This window comes from Coptis chinensis, chromosome 4, assembly GCF_015680905.1.
Source record: "Coptis chinensis isolate HL-2020 chromosome 4, ASM1568090v1, whole genome shotgun sequence".
In the NCBI taxonomy this organism is placed as follows: domain Eukaryota; kingdom Viridiplantae; phylum Streptophyta; class Magnoliopsida; order Ranunculales; family Ranunculaceae; genus Coptis; species Coptis chinensis.
Window position 1 is genome coordinate 92851547 of NC_141459.1, and position 18856 is coordinate 92870402.

An 18856-nucleotide genomic window follows, 5' to 3' on the forward strand; every position below is an offset into this window, starting at 1 on the left:
TACAACTGCACTGAATTAACCTCAAAGAATAATTAACGGAAAATCGGAAACTTGATGCAATTGCATTAAACTAACCTCAAAGAATAAGTAATGGGGAATCAGAAACTAGATGCAATAACTACATTGAACTAACCTCAATGAATAATTAACAGAAAATCGAAAACTTGATGCAAATGCATTGAACTAATCTCGAAACATAGTTGTATTATTTGTAAAGGGAATATAATATCTCGACAAGTATAGTTTTGCATTTTAAATAATATTTATCATAATTATTTTATTATGATTGAGAGTGTCTTGCTATTCAAGTAGTTTCAATATCATTTTCGCCACATTGAGCATTCTCATCAAACTTCAATTATTAAAAGAAGTCGATAGGTTTTATCAAGGTTTGGTGTTTTCTTTTTATTGAGAGTTATGCAAGAAATTTAAATTAGTGATTAATATAATTTTCATATATATCTTATAGCTTTGTATAATTACTAATATTTTTTTGAATAATTTAATATAACGGCACCCGTTCGTAAGACGGGTTTGAAAACTAGTTGCTAATTGATAGCATTAAATAGTTATAATTTGAGCTAATATGAACATGATCAATAAATAGATTTTGTTGCTCTGAATTCTTTTACTGAACAGATACCATTAAATGAAATAAATTTTTTTGCTAAACATTTTTAGTTAAGTTGAAATTTTATGCATAACATGTATTAAAAAAACTAAACAACAAAAATTTGTATTTGTGTGAGTAAGATTACCATTCTTCGAAAGTCGTATTTTTGAAAGACAATAATTCCTACCTCTAACTATTATTTTATTTTTTTAATTTTTTTTTTTTTGCAATTCTCTCTCGATATTATGCCACAAAATTTGTTTTACTAAGCACATGGTGCTCGTTCTGACTGGCTTTACACAGATCCATGGAATGGCAAATCAACCATATATATGTTGGTTTGGATGTTTGGAGTCAGTTACATAGCATGCATGAACTTTCCATCACCCACATTTCTAATTATGCATAACTACCACATATGCAAAAATGCAAAGGAGAGGAACTGGATCAGTGTGTTGTATGTGTTTCAAGGATACCGATGAACTGATGCACTTACTATGGGCTTGTGATTTTGCAAGGAGTTTGTGGTCTTGGCTTGCTGCAAGGTTCGGTTTCAGAGATACTTTTTTCAGTTCACTCGAGAGGAAAGGATGCAGTACTACCATTAGACATATGTGGGGAGCAGCTGTGGTAGGGCGTATGGTTAGTCTGAGGCTTCATACAAACAGAGTGTATTTTGCCAATACAAAGGTTGTTTGTTCAGGGCAGGGGCGGATCTACAGGTTGGCTGACCGGGGCTACAAACCCAAACTTCCAAAAAATAAAAATAAAAAAAAAAAAAAAAATAGTATGAACACTATTTTGAGTCCTAGAGTGAATTTCGTTAAACCGCCGAGAACCGTGAACGATAACCCGATAAGCTACCGCGACTAGTTCAAGCCGGTGTACCTTATCCATTTAGCAAATTGAAGAACCCGATTTCGATACCCCATTAGTGATTGCTGAAGCGGGGATTAATGCGATACGTGAAGGGCATACAAGTATACTCCTTATGCTAGTACTTTTGAGTTACGTAAAGCAATATGTCATAAACTTGAATAAGAGAATGGTATTAGTTATACACCTGATCAGATTTTAGTTAGTAATGGTGCTAAACAAAGTGTACTTCAAGGATTGTTTGATGTTTGTTCGTCGGGTGATGATGTTATAATTTTTGGTCTGTTTTATGTTAGTTATCCTGAAATGGCTAGAATGCCTTATGCAAATCCGGTGATTGTAGAAACATCTTTGAATAATAACTTTTTGTTGGATCCTAAAGTCTTAGAATCAAAACTTAATGAGAAGTCGAGGGTACTTATTCTATGTTCGTGATTCAATCCAACCGGATCTGCTTATCCTAGAAAGCTTATGGAGGAGGTTGCTAAAATAGTTGAGAAACATCCTAGGCTATTAGTGTTATCAAATGAGATTTATGAAGATATCGTTTATGCACCAGCTACTCATATTAGATTTTTGCTTCTTTGTCTGGAATGTGGGAGAGAACATTGACTATTAATGGGTTTTCGAAGGCGTTTGTAATGACTGGTTGGAGACTTGGGTACCTTGCTGGTCCAACACATTTTGTTCAAGCTTGTGGGAAGATTCAAAATCAAGCTACTTCAGGTGCTAGTAGTATTTCACAAAAAGCTAAAGTTGCTGCTTTAGGACTTGGATATGCTGTTTTGGTAGGGTATGCAATATATTAAACCACACATTTCTTAATAATTGTATTTCTTAATAATTGTATATGGCAGGTAGGCACAGCCGCACAGGCAAGAGGGGGAGGGGATACTAGTTATAATAGTATATAATTCATCTAAAAAAAAAAAATTGTAGTGCATATTAGTTGTAGCAGCCCCCTTGAGTGGCGATCCTAGATCCGCCTCTGGTTCAGGGGGTCATAACTACAACAATTAGAGTGAGAAGATGTCATGAATGGTTGGGGAGCAAACCTGAGGTTGGGAATAGCACCTCAAGTCAAGGAATGTCGATGGCTCTTCTTTAGGAAACCCAGGAAACTGAGGGTGGGGCTCTGTTTTTCGAGATCAAGTCAGGGTTCCAAACTATCTGATCCTCATCCGCTGATGGTGGCACCAGAAAGGTCGCTGTGTATATATCCTGAGGTCGCTAATTGATTATGTTGATAAGCTCTCCAATGGTAACACTTTAAATACAACATATGACATGGAAATCCTGAGGGCAAGTGATATGCTTATGAGGCCAAGGCCACCTCTTAGAACTCAATAGTCTATATGGTTATCGGGTTACCCCTTGCTGTAAACCAAATTAAAATGCATAGTGACAATGCAATGCAATAAGTGGAAATTTAGGCTAGCGGTGTGGAGCTCCTATACAGACAACAATGGTAACTTGATGTTCACTGGGAAAGGACTACCGGTTGCATCCAATTATTGGGCAGATAGTGTAGCTTTGGTAGAGACTGTCGGAATTACTGATGGCAAAAGATGGCCAGATGGGGTAACTTATAGGTTGAGTTCGATCAATAATGCAGGTACTGTGACCTTTTATACCAATGCTATTCCATGCATGACAAAAAGGCTAGATAGATTGAATGTATCAAGCAAGCTTAATGCGTACATCTTGCCTCTTATATCTGAAGCCAGACTAGCCTTTGTAGCTGATAAGATTGTTTCAGAATTCATCGAATATCAATGAGTGTGGTAAGCCACTACTAAGCCCCCAGGGATATTATTAAAAAGCATGAGAGGCGCTATGCAAATTAAGTTTTACTTGGTTGTCTTAATTTGTGCATATATATGCACTTCTATTTGATTGTTGCATTGGTAGAGACAATGTTCACGAGTCACGACACTTTGTTGGATATAAGAAAGGCGTCAAAGTTAATGACAATCAACTTTAGAGGCAGTTTCCGAGATCAAAACTTTTTCGGAATGGTAATTTAGCTTCTAAAAACCAACATTCATACGAGCCATCAAATGGAAATCAGCGATTTTAACAGAGGGTGACTAATTATACAAGTTCACATATAATTTCTTAAAGTCACTAGACTCTCATTATACTTTTCAACCAACATAGGCAGTGGTAGACTGGTCGTCCGGTAACTTGAAACGTCTTTAACGACCATGTGGACCACAGTAACATAGATAATAACATTTTTCCTTCACACACTGTACCAAAATTTGCCCACTTCTTATGGGTATTAAAAGGTCGCATTGTTTCATTTCGAATGGAAGAACAATATGCTGATTGATCCATTGTTCCTTGTCACAGTTGGTTGTTAACTTCCACAAATCAATCAACTTATCGTCATGCGCTATGAAACACATGCACCCTTCAAATTCACACAACAAATACCGGGCCTAGACAAAATTTATATCATGTGAAACTGGAACCACTCCAAACTTTTCATTGGCAAGGTTGAATGAAATTATCCGCCTATAGCTAGTTCGTGTTCTTCTACAAATTCCTTCAGAGAACCAATACAAGACTCCATTTAGATAAACAACTTTGTCAATCCAACAGGGTGTGTTTATGAATCTTCTCTGAATAGTTCGCCATGCTTTCTCACATAATGTGAGGACCTCAATCTCTGAACGAATGCAGCCAACTATTTTATATTTCATTGATATGATACAATGTCAAATCCAAATCCTAGTCTGATGCTTCTAGTTGGGATGGATATTCTAAGAAATATGGTTTGGGTAAAGTTATAATTTCGTTAGTTAACGGGTTACAAACCTTTAGAGTACTATTATCTCCAATGAAACAGAACAACCCATTGCAAGAAGGTGCTAAGGGATCTGATAGTGCAAGAGTACCGGCCAGTTTAAAAACTTCGTCGAATTTTAGAACTAATACCAGTTTCATCAATTGAATAGAAACCATAAACAAAGCCACAACGTGTCAACGTCCCAGTAAGTGCATACTACATGTCTACATCCCTTACTGGTTTCTCGACGTCCACGTTCAAAGTGAAGGTTGATGAAGGTTTCATCTTCGATGAATGAACGCCAATACTTGCATACACACTTGGGTCTCGATAAAGAATTAAAGACTCCACGGAGAGTCTACTTAGTATGTCTAAGAGGATATCATCTGGCATGCAAATTCCTTTCATCTTTCTACTACTGCTTCCCAAATTCATATTTCTCTTATCTTCTTATTTTACAAGAATAATTTCCAAGTTCCTTCCAAGTTCGTATCTGTTTACTTTGCACTATCCAAAATAAATATATATATATATATATATATATATATATATATATATATATATATATATATATATATATATATATATATATCGGTTTACTTTGCTCAAATTCCAAGCTAAATAGAACAAAGGGTATTTGTGTACATTTAGATTTTGGTCCTTCCAATAACATGAGTAATTGGGCTTGGGCCGCACTAATGCGAGGCTTTGATCCTCCTTACCGTTGGTTCACCGAGTTGACCCAGTGACTTTTTTACATTTTTTAAATACCCAGTCTACCCTTAGAAAGTTTATAAATTGATTTGTTGTGTAAGATGGTACAAGCAGCCCATTACAAGGAAATAGGACAGCCACATTATGAAGTTCACACCACAATTGAGTACAGATAATGGAGTTTACACCCAAATTGAGGACATATATACTTTGCACTAGGTAGTGTTTCATTTTCATTCTTGTTTGACAACATTTAAATTTAATTTTATGAAATTTGATAATATTAGGCTTTCTTGTTTTAGAAAGAGTAGTACTCGTTGCACCCTGATTTGCTCTCTATGCACACCAATCTTTTTTACAACAAAATGAGTACTCTCTACACCACATACATCTAAAATACTTTTAAAGAATGCAATCTTTTACAACAAATTTTATTTGAGTACTCCCATATCCATTTGATTAAATTACAAAATATCCCATCAAAATATTAAAGTTAATAATAATAATGACCTTTAGACTTAACACACTTTTTCCACACCACATATCATGTATCATCATCCACATGCATCATGCTAGTTATTGTTAAAATATGAATGTATCTCTCCACGCCCCATCGATCCTTAAAAGAATGTAGTGCAGAGTGAAGACGTGCATCAAGCAGTTCCATCACCACCATAATATACCCACACCAGAAAAGGCGTTTACCAACGACCATATCCTTTACTTATATTTTTACTAACGCTTATATATGTTAGCTCTGGAGTGTTACACTCACTTAGGCAAACATTACTAATGGATGTATCCGTTACTTAAATTAATTTTAACAACGATTATATACGTTACTATAAATATTTCTATTAGATACAAATGTTACTAAATTTTGGCATGCTTCTTTTCTAATAATTAGCGGGAAAAAATGATTTGGTTTGTCACGGAAATATCCATTAGTAATAGATGTGTAACATACTATTTGTTAGTTTGTTTGTAACGGATATATTTGTTACTAAACTTTTAGTCCAGGAAAAAAAATTATAGGGTCAAATTGTTTCCACTCTGCACAACAAATAGCTCTACCACATCTGACTATTCCATCTTACAAACATATCACACTCCACAACAACTCAAGCAACAAATCAATTAACAAAAAAAAACAACCAATTAAACTTTATAGAAACAAAGCCTCCAATCCAAATCCAATTTACATAGAAACAAAAACAACATCTCAAGGAACTTTCCTACTTCAATTCCTTCCTTGATTCATTTCAACCATACAAATATAGAAATACATTGACCAAACATAACAAGCAAAGTTAATCAAGCCTTTCAACATTTCTCCGTATTGTCTTCAAGTAGAGAATGATTTCTTCAATCAAGTAAGAGTGGCTTCACAATTGCAACAAAACAACAACAACCTTTAGAAATGATAGTTTTTTTGCCTTAAAAAACATTTGAGAAAGAAATCGGAAAAAATTGCAGCAAAGTAACAACCTTTCAATAAGCAATGCAACTTGGGTAAAAGCAACAACGAAAAGATATTTAAGACTTACCAAAAGTTTTTCATTCTTGACATGAATTTCTGACAAACTCAAGAACCTCACAATTGTCTTTAGCAATACGAAACCTATCTAAGACTTGCCGACCACCTATCTAAGAAATCTAAAAGAAACCCAAGCTTGTCTTTTGTTGTAGAGCCTGTAAAAGATTAGATCAAATTTCCAAGGAGAAATTTGAACTGGAGCTAGGGATGGACCCATGTAGGTTATTAGAGGGTATGTACTCAGTTGAATACCCTCATTTTTTAAGACTTCAGTATATACCTCAAACACCTCTGTTATGTCCTGTCCACAGTCCAGATATTTTATCATCAAATTTACTACTTTCCAAGATAGTTAGATAGTGCATATTATATTGTCAAGTGTCAACAGGCCAAGGGTAGTCTTAGCCAATAATTCTTTACACCTCAAAATTGTTAATAAACCATGGTACTTCATGTCTTTAACTGTTAGACTTGATGCTAACCAAGAATTTCCAAGTGAAGCAAGTTTATACAAAAAAGGAAACAGTGTTTGTGGAATCAAGTTTAAAAAGCTAAATGCATGTGGCATACCACATATAACCAAGCAAGGCAACCACAACAAAGATGCAAAACAAATAAACTAATTATTTATAGTCACTTGCTGAAAAAATAAAGAAAAGAAACAGTGTCTGTGGAAGCAAGTTTAAACAGCTAAATGCCTATGTGGCATGCAAGATATAACCAAGCAAGGTAGGCACAACAAAGATGAAAAACAAATATATATATATACATACAAAAAAAATTCAACAAGATATAAACAAATTGAATTTTTGTAGATATATATATATATATATATATATATATATATATATATATATATATATATATATATATATATATATATATATATATATATATATATATATATATATATATAATAAATATACAATATTATAATAAAACACAATGTCGGTCGGAATTGGTGGGGATCTCATGCTTGATGGGGCATAGGTGTACGCTCCATATCGTTTCAAACACCTTTGAGTAGTTTTTAATGTGTCATTTAATTAAGGTTGTAATAAAGTGTAGAAACCATGACTCTTGGCCTCTTAGTCATAAATAACCCCAAATATTAAGATTAATTGTCATTTAATTAAGGTTGTAATAAACGGTAGAAACTATGATTCTTGGGCATAAATAACTCCAAATATTCAAATTAAGTGCCAGTAAAAACAGGAGTAAGGAAATGAAAACAACTTTGAAACGTAAAACGCCCAAGATTCACGCATGCTTTAACATCTATACCTCGGATCAATTTTATCTTCATTAGCATGAGATTCTTCAGATTAATTACTCCATCATTTAATTTCTAACATTCAACTCTTTCTCTGATAAAGTCTCATTCTCTCCATCCCTTTTTCACCTTCTAAAACCCGCTATCCCTCTCTACAGTAGTTTGATTATCTTCTCAGGTACTCCGTATGGCCGTACACATTTTATTTTGATCATTTTTTATTTTATTTTTTTGATGATGTGAGTGTGATTCTTTATTTTTTCATGGTTCTATCATTCTATGTCATCAGAAATGGTAGCATTTTTCGCACATTCCTAATCAGTTTTAACCAGTCCTGGTAAGATTCACTTATTATGATCACAATGTTTTGATCGAGTGCACAGTTGGGTTAAAAGTTTTTGCTTACTATTGTTTAATTTTTTGCTTATCTTTCCTTAGTTGCGAAATTTAAGGAAACGTTTTGTATTGTTCGTATTGTAGCTTATATGCATTTTAGTGTTCTTTAAATTTCTGATTTGATTTATGGGCACACTTAATTTCTAATCCATGGATATTTGGATTGGTGTGAAAGAATCACCATTAAAAAGCACTAGATTGATTTATAGTTTAGTTGGGCTATTTGAATTGAAATCGATACACACTTTGATCCTAATCAATCAGGAAAAAGAAAATATTTTGTTGTTGCTAGCTATTGAGATGTAGGTAGTTTATTGGTCTCAATTTGATAACTTTTTACTGCACTAGCTTTAGATTTTTTTTCTTTTCCTCAACTTTTTGAAAAATGTGATGCTTCTCTTCCACTCGAATAAATGTAGGCTGTTAAAGGAGTATCAATGCACAAGGGTTCTTATTTAAACTTTCAGAGATTAAATTTATTCAATTTATGATTAAGTGAGGTTGAAGCAATAGTGTCACACCCCGAATTTCGACAGAATTCGGAAAAACATTATTTGTTCCCGACTCTTCGATCTCCGAGGTGTGACGCACTCTCCACTTCCAAAAACCCATAAACAGTTTAAAATATGCGGATAATTAAAAACCAATAAAAATTTTTAACTTAAACAAATGTCCTCTTCATTACAAAATTTCACAAATAAGATTAAGTTACAAATCTCTTTCTAATAACTCTTTATTTAAAATTACAAATGAAAATACAAATAACTTTGTCTCAACTAAAAATCTATATCATCTCAAGGGAAAACAAAACAAATCCTGAGATGCAACGCTAACGCAAACCACAAGCAGCAACTACTCTTCTTCAACACTAAACCTGTCAAAACTTATCAACTATGTTCATTGAATGAACACACCCGATAAGGAAACATGCAAATCGGGTCAGCATTATAAAAATGCTGGTGTGAGTAGCTCTAAAAACAACATATACTTATACAAATATATACATAATCCATACGGCAGTTAATTCCTCCACCGAGGCGCCTTAACTCTCAACGACTAATACAACATCCTTAAGTTCAATAACTAAGGCAGGTAGTTCCTCCACTGAGGCGCCTTAACTTCCCACTAACCACACAACAAACTATACTCATAATAAATAAGGCATGTAGTTCCTCCATCGAGGCGCCTTAGGTTCTAACTAAACTATAACCAGCCAAGCATATACAATCATCTATCTAAAGATACATCATTAACCAACATATTACCATAATTAGATTATTTCAAGCTTTCTTTGCGTGTCCCTAAAATCACGTCGTATCTATGTCTTACCTAGTTTCCATGGCTACCACAATCGCTACCCAACGCCGAACATGTACATCCACATGCCTCCCTTACATAATGAGCCACTCCGTGCGTAACTACCCTGAGCGGGATGCCGCACACTAGGTAAATCCTCACACGGAAGCCAAATCTATGTAAGTACTGCCACTATTCGGCATAAAATATTGCGCATCATCGTTCTATTTTGCTAACGGAATAATCAAGCCCACTATTCGCTACGCCAGAGGGGGCCATTCAGCTTTTATCAAACGCCGGAGGGCCAATCACATTACTTACCCGAAGGCCATTCAGATTAACTGAAACGCCAGAAGGGCCAATCACATGAGTTGTGGTAGCTAGGTTATAGGATTTTCGTTCGTAATTTATTCAAGTGTCATACATTAATGACTCATAATAAATCCACTATATCACGTGCAGGTCAATTGCCTTATTACACTAAGCCACAATATATAGAAATATCTCAATATATCTCATAACCATTTTCATACTTTCATGTACCAATATATTATTGCACTACACCACACTCCCGTAGGCAAATATTCACCAATACTATGCTACCTCATAGTAGCATCTCACATATATAATAATGGAGCGTTTATATAAATTTCTCCAAGATATTACATTAATATATATATATCCCAACATATGATATCATGTCATAATGCTTCAACGTATCGCATACATTTTTATTATAACGTATTAGGAATATAATGTCTCCTAACATCTCAATATCGTCACGTGTCAAAAATACACAACATCAATGTCAAATTTTTCTTAGATAATGACAACCAAATTTATACAAGCTTCCACAGCATTTTATTACTATATGTGTCCATATAATATACAACATAAAACGTAACACAATTAGAGGCAGATCCCACACCCACAATCAAAGCCCAATATATATATGTTTTACACACTACTCACGCCAAATCTAAATTAGATAATGACCAACCAAGTTATATAATATCGACAATATTTTATTACTATATTTGTCCATACAAATCAAATAGGTGAAAAACTGGAAAAGTCAACATTTCATAGTCAACGGTCAAAGGTCAAAGTCAACATGTCATGGTCAAAGTCAAAGTCAACCGTCAATGGTCAAAGGTCAACATGTCCTGGTCAAAGTCAAACTGTCGTTTCCGTGTTCGACAGGTTCAGGGTCATAGCCATGGTTCATGGCTAAGGGCAAAGGTGCATGGCTCATGGCTAAGGTAATGGTTCGGACCCAACTGGCCAAACCCAAACCTTAGAATCCGAAAGTCTAAAAGTTGAAAAAACCCAAATAGAACTATTTTACGTCCTATGGACTGCCCCAAGAAATATTAGAAACGGGCCCAAAAACTTATACCGAACTGGTCCACAAATGATTAATCCGGCCCAATAACTAACTAGTGTTTAGGCCTAAAGAAAATAAACTAAAACTGGTCCGAAACAAAATATTTAATCCGGCCCAATAACTAACTAGTGTTTAGGCCCATAAACTTGATCTGAACTGGCCCACAACTAATCCAAATTGGTCCAAAACTTAGTTGAACTGGTCCGGCCCAACAACTTAAAACAAATCGGGCCCAACCAAAACAAAACATTTCGGCCCAAAGTAACCAACCAAACAAGCCTAGGAGAAACCGACCCAGGCCCAAGCCCAGCCGGTCATCTCCTTCCTCCAGCAGCTCCACCAGGCACCAAAATCCGGCCACCACCAAGCACTACTCGACCACCCCTTTTGATCAGGCGGTTTTAATCCCCATAACAAACCCAACAACATTAATGAAAGCGAAAACCCCCAACTCATACAATCCAAACCTCACCAAACTAGATCTGAAATTTCTTGCCGCCATTAATGGCTGGCCTCAAGCTTCCAACAGCCCACTCAACAGCCCTCACACAAACCTCAAACACACCCCCTCACAACCAAACATCAACCCATTCATCCACAATAAAAAAAAACACAAAAACCAACCATAACAGTTACTGGCGATTTCTTGGCTGCCATTAATAGCCGTTCAAGCTTTTACCAAGCTTCAACAGCCCACCCAACTCTCCAATACACCAACGCCCACCAACAATCAAAAGGTTTACAAAAAAAACGACAACCACAACAGTATCTAAGCTGTACAGGACGTCTGGGCTCATGCCGCCATTGACGCACCTTCAAGAGTTAACAATCTCACCCAAACAACAATAATACAACATCAACCTGTAACCCCTGACATCAATCCACAAATTTCCACGCCACACTCCAAGCCACAGTAAAGAAAATGAGTTCAAACAGAGAAACAAAGAAAAGAAATGACGATTTCTATATATTTGGCTTTAACTGCCATTAACGCCCATAAAGCTTGGACAGTTCAATGTCGATTTTTCCTAGCCTCAATAGACTTTCGACAGTTTAACCAAAATATAAAAACAGAAACCTATACACCGATATACGAAAACTGTAAATCCGGTGATATAGCAAAATAGCTACTCACCTGTATTAACAGCTCGACGAATCCTCCTAGCCCGATTCGTCGCGCTCCAACCTCCAGAAATCTAGCTTTCATCTCTGCCTCCATTTTTAATATTTATTTTTCTCTGAACCCTATTCTCTAGAACAATGTGTTTATATATTTGGGTCCAAAACCCAAGCCCAACACAGACTCGGGCCCAAAAACCAGGCCCACGTATCCCAAATCCGATCCAGCCAATTTTTAAATAAATAAAATAAATACGTATTTTAAATACGGGCGTTACAAATAGCAAAGATTGGAAAGGCTAAGTGGTCTTTGACGCTGAATATGAACAAGCACACAAAATTATTTATGGTTCTTGAAGTAGTATGGTATACACTGAGTGAGTTGTACGTTGTATGTATGTGAATAATTTCTTATAATGGTACTTTAGATTGTTACGTTGGATCTACTTAGGGAATTCAGTCAAAAGTTTGATGCCACGATACCATGCCCAAACAATTTTTCTTATGTTGTTTAACATGGGATATTCCAATAAGTAATCTCTTTTGTTGAACTACACATTTGAAGCTTCGAAGTTCATCATCGTATACTTACTAACATAAGCTAATATCATTACATATATCGCCTTCTTTGCTTTATAACACAATGTCCGGAAAGATCTAATATCGAAAAAGGTTGAAAAACCTTCTTGAATTGGTTGCTTAACCTTAAGGGCATTGCGGGTAGTGGGTTGCTATTCTTAGGAACGCTTCCACCCTTAACTTATTCATCGTAAGCATCTCTTTAATTGCGACTATACTTAGACATTCTACCCATTTGTCATGTTCCTAATTATTTGTGGTGATCAAAAGTTATTCAAAGCTGCAAATCGGAGAGATTTGTGTGCGTGATCTCAACCTCAATTTATTTGTGATTATATATTTGGAGATAGTATTTATTAGTGTATACAGCTCTTTACATTGTTGTGGATTACTTAGACCTTCAAACAACATGGGCAATAGCTCCTTTTATCTTAATTCTTGCATGATCAAACTTGAGCAGTTGCAGTCCATATAGAATGGGCATTGGTATTAGCATTTGTAGACGTGTTTTGAATTACTCGAGTATGTGGTGCGATTTGTTTTAACCTGCTTTTCTAAAATTTGATGATATGCTTGGTATACTTGATATGATTTATTAGTTGTTATGTTTTCTTAAGTTGTTGTTTGTCTTAGAATAATTAAAGTCAAAAATATATTACGGTTAAGGCATTTTAGCGGTCGATACTCTCTTTCATTGGGATTACACTAGAGTGAGGACAAGACAAACAAAATCAGTGGTAGAGATAGAGTCTTCACACATTTATTTGGGGCCAAGAAGTGGCCAATGACAATGTGTATGCTACATTTGAGGTTAGTATTAGACTATATTAGTGAGAGAGAACGGGTAGGTTTTCATAATGATTGAGAATTAAAACCACGTATTCTTCCCAAAATGCTTCATATTCTTAATTTGCTTAATGAAACCCACGACCCTATGCAATCCCCACTCTCCGCTCTCTTCTTCAAACCCCTCCTGCACTCAGTTTGAGTGTCGTCGATATCACCATGAAAAAAAGGGAATCAAGGGAGTAGTTCACTTCCATTTCCATAAAAACAAAGTGAGTTGTTTCTTCTTTTTCTTTAATGCAAAAGCCTTACTAATCGCTGAATATAGTTTTACGCCAAGTGGTACTCTTGATTTAGTATATTGTTTTCCTATCTCTAATGCAAAAAGAATTTATCTATTCATCTACTCATGGTAGAAATTCTCCTTGCAAGTCACCTTACATCTCATCTTTTGCCTTTTCAGGTCTTGGTTCAGAGAAACAATTACACATTCATTTTTGTCATAAGCGTAAGTACATACACCATAATGTTGAACTCTATCTTGAAAAATATATTCCCCGTGCTATTATTAGAGTAGTTGTTTATTTCAAAAACATTTTGTATGGTATTAGTCTCTACATCAAGTGGCTTAGATAACCAAATAACAAAATCAATAGTGTTTTGGAGGCTAAGATTGATGAAAGCAAGTTAATTTGACTAAGACCATCATAGAAGGTAAGTTATTCGGAACTTATTTATTTTTAAGCGCAATTATACACTTTATTCTTTTCTTCATTCAAAGTTCTCTTTGAGGAAGTTTCTTCTCCAACTCTACCTCCCAATCTTCATTGATCTAAAGCTTGCAACAATAGAACTTTCTTTACTTTATTCTCTATTTGATTTCATTTTATCACCTTTTCAGTCTGCTTATAGAGGTCGCCTATCTTTTTAAAAAGGATTTGTTAGGTTTTAGGTTTCTTTAAATGTGATTGGCATTGTAAGAATGCTTACCTTAAAGGAATGATGTCTACACAAAAAGATATCTTTAATAATTCCCCCAACAATATATTAGTTAAACCCTACCAAAAGAATCATGTTTTTTACCATTGTAGTTCTTATACCATAGGATACTATGTGAAGTCTTCACTAGATTGAGCAATGTATGTCTCATCTGCCTGAGTAGGTTGAACATAGCACTACTATCTATTTAGAATTGAAAAATGCAACTTATAGTGTCGTTGGGAAAGTGCCTAAGATACTGCTTGATGGCGTTATTTCATTACAAATCGTGATTCTCCTTTCCCATTTTCTTATTTGTCGTACTTCTTTATTATTTGCCAAATTTTATCATGTAGAGTGTTTCATAGTTTGCTTTGCCTCTATTTATATTTTTTGAACTATGCATTTGAAGTTGAACGCGTTGAGCATAAGTCTAAATTATGCCAAATTGAAGCTTCAAATGATGTAGTAATTCCTTGGGAATGGGTTGTCACGAAATTGGTAACTTTCATACCTAAACTATTTCTTTGATCCACTTTATTGATTGTGCCTCTTTATGGTACTCTCCTTCATTATTTTCCCATTTTTATTTTGTGGGTTTTGATGGTCAGTCATTGATTATTTGCTTATCTTTTGTTGAGCCATGCTTATGGGAGACCTGTGATTGGTTCGAATGCTTAGCGATAGTGAAATTAATATATGAAAATGTAAGGTCACGGCCAATCCAACCAAAGACTGACACATTTCAGTCCACCGTCGATAAATGTAAATTTGGTCAAGGTGTTATACAACCTTGAGCCTAGAATGGGGTGCTTACTAAGTTGTTCAATGAGGAGTTGGGTTTCATAAAAGTGTGTAGGGATTTCGAAAAGATATTCCTGGATGCATGAGTACGTGTTCTCAAACTTATACAATCGGTCCCATCTTGATATTCTCCATTCAGTGGCCAAATCGACCCAACGTAAATGTTGCTTATACAATTTTTTTTTTATTTGTTTTAGTGCCATATGTATCATAATTCATTTTCTTCCACGTCATGAAAATTTTCAAATAATAAGCTGATGGTTTGTTTTGGATCCACGTATTATATTGATTTGTACGTAGCATATCCCGACATCAAAAAATTAGTCACCCATACTTCTTTTGTTAGGGTTCTCCTAATTTGCTTTGTAGTTCGATTTTGTTGTTACATTATCAGTGTTTTTTTTGATGGTAAGCATTGCAGGGAGGCATAGGTTGGACTACAGTGGAATTTAACTGATCTAGCTTGGAGTTTTTATTGAGCATAGGCTACAATGCTGCATTAGACATGTTTGGATGAAAGTTGTATGGGGCAAAAGCTTTGGCGCATTACATTCCTTCTAAAATATTTGAATTTTAGTTGTTTTGATCACTTGGCACACCTCATTATGGGTTTGTCTAAAATTGCTTGCTAGATCATGTTGTAACCAAATTTTAACTTTTTTTTTCTTCTTTTTTGGTAAATGTTGAGGATTGCAGGTTGTTAAAAGTGGAATAAGGAATTCAGGGAGGTACTTGATTCAATTGACGCGAAGATTTTGCACTTACAATGAAAGTCAGTGATTCAAGTTCAAATACAAATAAAAGAACATTTATTCTTAGTAAACACCTTTATTCACTGGCACACCACACACCGCAAGAGACCTTTCCAAAGAAAGCCGACCGGCTTGGTGAAAGTGGCACAGGCCGGCCAAAAGCTTAGGCATCACATTCCCTCTTGAGTGTGTTATCAATATCCAAGTTGCTGTTAGAAAATGGACGCAATATGAAGTTGTTGTTAGAAAATGGTACTTCATGGGTGTGGTGGCGGGAATTAAACTTATAATAATATGGAAACATCAATTTTTAGACGGTCTTCGTGTGTTCAAAACAAGATATGTAAGCGTCAATGGTCAATCTTTTCAATCTATATTCCTTGGCTTTCCTTGGTAATAATAGGATTTTAGAGAGTTCTCATCAATTTATATTCTTTGGATTATTTTCTTTTGGTAACAGGATTTTAGAGTCATGTATGCATGTGCAATACTTGAGTCAACTATCTCATATGGAAGCGCAAAATACAAGTTGCTCGCTGTTAAGTTATTTTATGGCAACACCAGTACCTTTTCTTTTGCATTAGGTATTCAATTAAAAGTTGAATTGCAGGCTACTAGAGACATAGCAGAAATAAAAACATTATTTTATCTTAACAGGTTAGTAGTGAACAAGAAAAAAAGAGACATAACATAAAAAATAAGATAGTGTACCAATATTTATCTCCATCATTTTATTCTAATTAATTCTACATAATATTAATCAAGAAAGCATTAAAACAATCCGTGCCAAAGGCACGGGTAATACCTAGTATTATAATAAAACACAATAGTTAGACAAAGGGTGGTCGGGATCGCGTGGGGATTTACGTTAGATGGGGGCAGATGTACTGCTCTGAATCGTTTTGAAACCCCTTTGAGACTAATTCTTAATGACATTTAAGAGGTTTTCTTAATGGATTAAATGTTTTGTAAATTGTCTTTAACTCAAATGAATTAAATAATGAATGGATCAAATTTCTTGAATTAAATGGTTTATTTATTTACACACTTAATAACTCGAGCGGTTTCACTTAAACTTTTAATGGTGGGGCGTTTTTCATGCGTGCAAAATTACATCTAGCGAAAATGCATGTGTAAACATTTATGATTTATTTGTACTGAAGTGTGAGATGGGCTTTCGGATTTGGGCTTTGGATATGACTACACAAAAATCCTTAAATAATGGGAAGAAAAACCGAAACGCCCAACTTTCAATAGACCCGCGAACTTCGCCAATTAAAACAAGCGTTTCCAACTAAAACGACATTAAAGGTTCATTTGCAGTAAAGTCAGAAACCTTTCTAAAACCTCTCTCCTAAAAATAAATCACTCATCTATTTTAGAACAAAGTGATGCAAGCTAGCTTTCTCATCTTTAGTGCTCTAATCAAGTTTGAATGCGCCGATTGAACTTATTGGATCAAGCAGTATGGGATCTCTTTCGAATTAATGAAAGGCTAAAGATGTAAGTTGAACATGAGCCTCATTTTGTTTGTGTTTGCATATTGATTGTGTATCTGAATATCCTTTCTTAAAATTTGTTTGAGTGATCTCTTGAAATTTGTTTGCAGTTTGTATAGTGAATTCATAAAACAATTTGGGTTGGTCTTTTAATTAAGCGTTTTTAATCAATCATGGTGATTGTGTTTGACTCAAAAATGTAATTTTTCTTATTATACTACAATAATATCTTTATCTAGGAAATTTTTTAGTCAAATCATCACGACGAATTTTTCCCATTACAAATCTCTCTTTTTTATTGGTTGTGTAGAATTAATTTTACCTGGATTTTACCAATCTCTTTGCTTGATTCTTGACAGGAAATGTTACAGTGGATGTATGTGTACTCTTCAAAACGATACTAATTAGTCCCATTGTTTAAGAATTGAGTGATTGTTCAATGTTTCGTAGATTGAATTCCTATTCATTCGCGGAAATGTATCTGGGAAAACAAGGTAATCTCATGTATTCTATTGTTTTCTTCCATATATTGAGACCATGACATTTTGCACCTCTTTAATCATGAAGTAATTCTGTTATTTGTATCTTCCAAACCGTTTATATTCAGAATTTATTTATTTTTCTGTTGTCGTTGATTGATGGGACGATGTTCCTGGCAGCTACCCTAACATACACGCCATTTTTTATTTTACTACTCAAGAAAATTGTAAGGACTTCGAAAACCATCAAACAAGGGTTGGATGAGATTCATTATGCAAATGATCAAGTATGAGTATGCTTCATGCCATTTGAGAAGAATGTCTTACATATTTTTAATGCATTTCATATAAATAACTTAAGCTATTTAGTCGAGGTTTCCATTTGCTTTTGTACTATGCTTTTATGAACTTTATGGGTTTAAATTCTTGGTATTTTAAGCTCATATTTCAAACACAAAGTAACTCTCCATTATTCAATCATTTTACATTGGGCTACGGATTATGTACTGCTTTAAAATATGGATTAACCATGTATTGTACTATGGAGTAAGGTTATATGTCCCAATCTTTTATGCATATGAACGGTGAACTATTTGCTTCCTATTCCTTCTTGCATCACCATGGGTTAAACCACAAATATTTTGATAATTTGATCTTATTGAACTTCTCTAATTGCGATAAGGTTTAATGCATTTTTATGGACCATAAGTTTTAAATCTAAATGTCTGGTAGATTGTCTTATTGAAACTGTTGCTTATTTATTTATTCATGTTGTAGCTCAAAGTTTGGTATCTTACTTGACATTGGAAGTCGAAGGGAAATTTCTGTTTTCATGTTAAATGGGTGGATTTATATAAAACTATGGTTTCTCTATTTTTTTTGTGAAAAACTCTATGTAACGTGGACACGCCATATTTTTTTTAAAAAAATCTGGGTCGGATACGTATCATGTGTCTGTGTCGGACACATATTGT

At 34.7% G+C, this 18856-nt stretch overlaps 1 long non-coding RNA gene and 1 pseudogene across 1 annotated transcript; one reads left to right on the forward strand and one right to left on the reverse strand.

Annotated features, from left to right (window-relative positions):
- Window positions 1-1039: 1039 nt before the first annotated feature.
- On the forward strand, window positions 1040-2317 carry LOC147505709 (bifunctional aspartate aminotransferase and glutamate/aspartate-prephenate aminotransferase pseudogene; annotated as a pseudogene).
- Window positions 2318-6146: 3829 nt separating this feature from the next.
- On the reverse strand, window positions 6147-6815 carry LOC147505710 (uncharacterized). Its single transcript, XR_015220657.1, has 2 exons — window positions 6545-6815; window positions 6147-6380 (listed from the first exon to the last, which is right to left on the reverse strand). It is a non-coding gene; the product is annotated as an uncharacterized LOC147505710 (long non-coding RNA).
- Between the last annotated feature and the right edge of the window lie 12041 nt (window positions 6816-18856).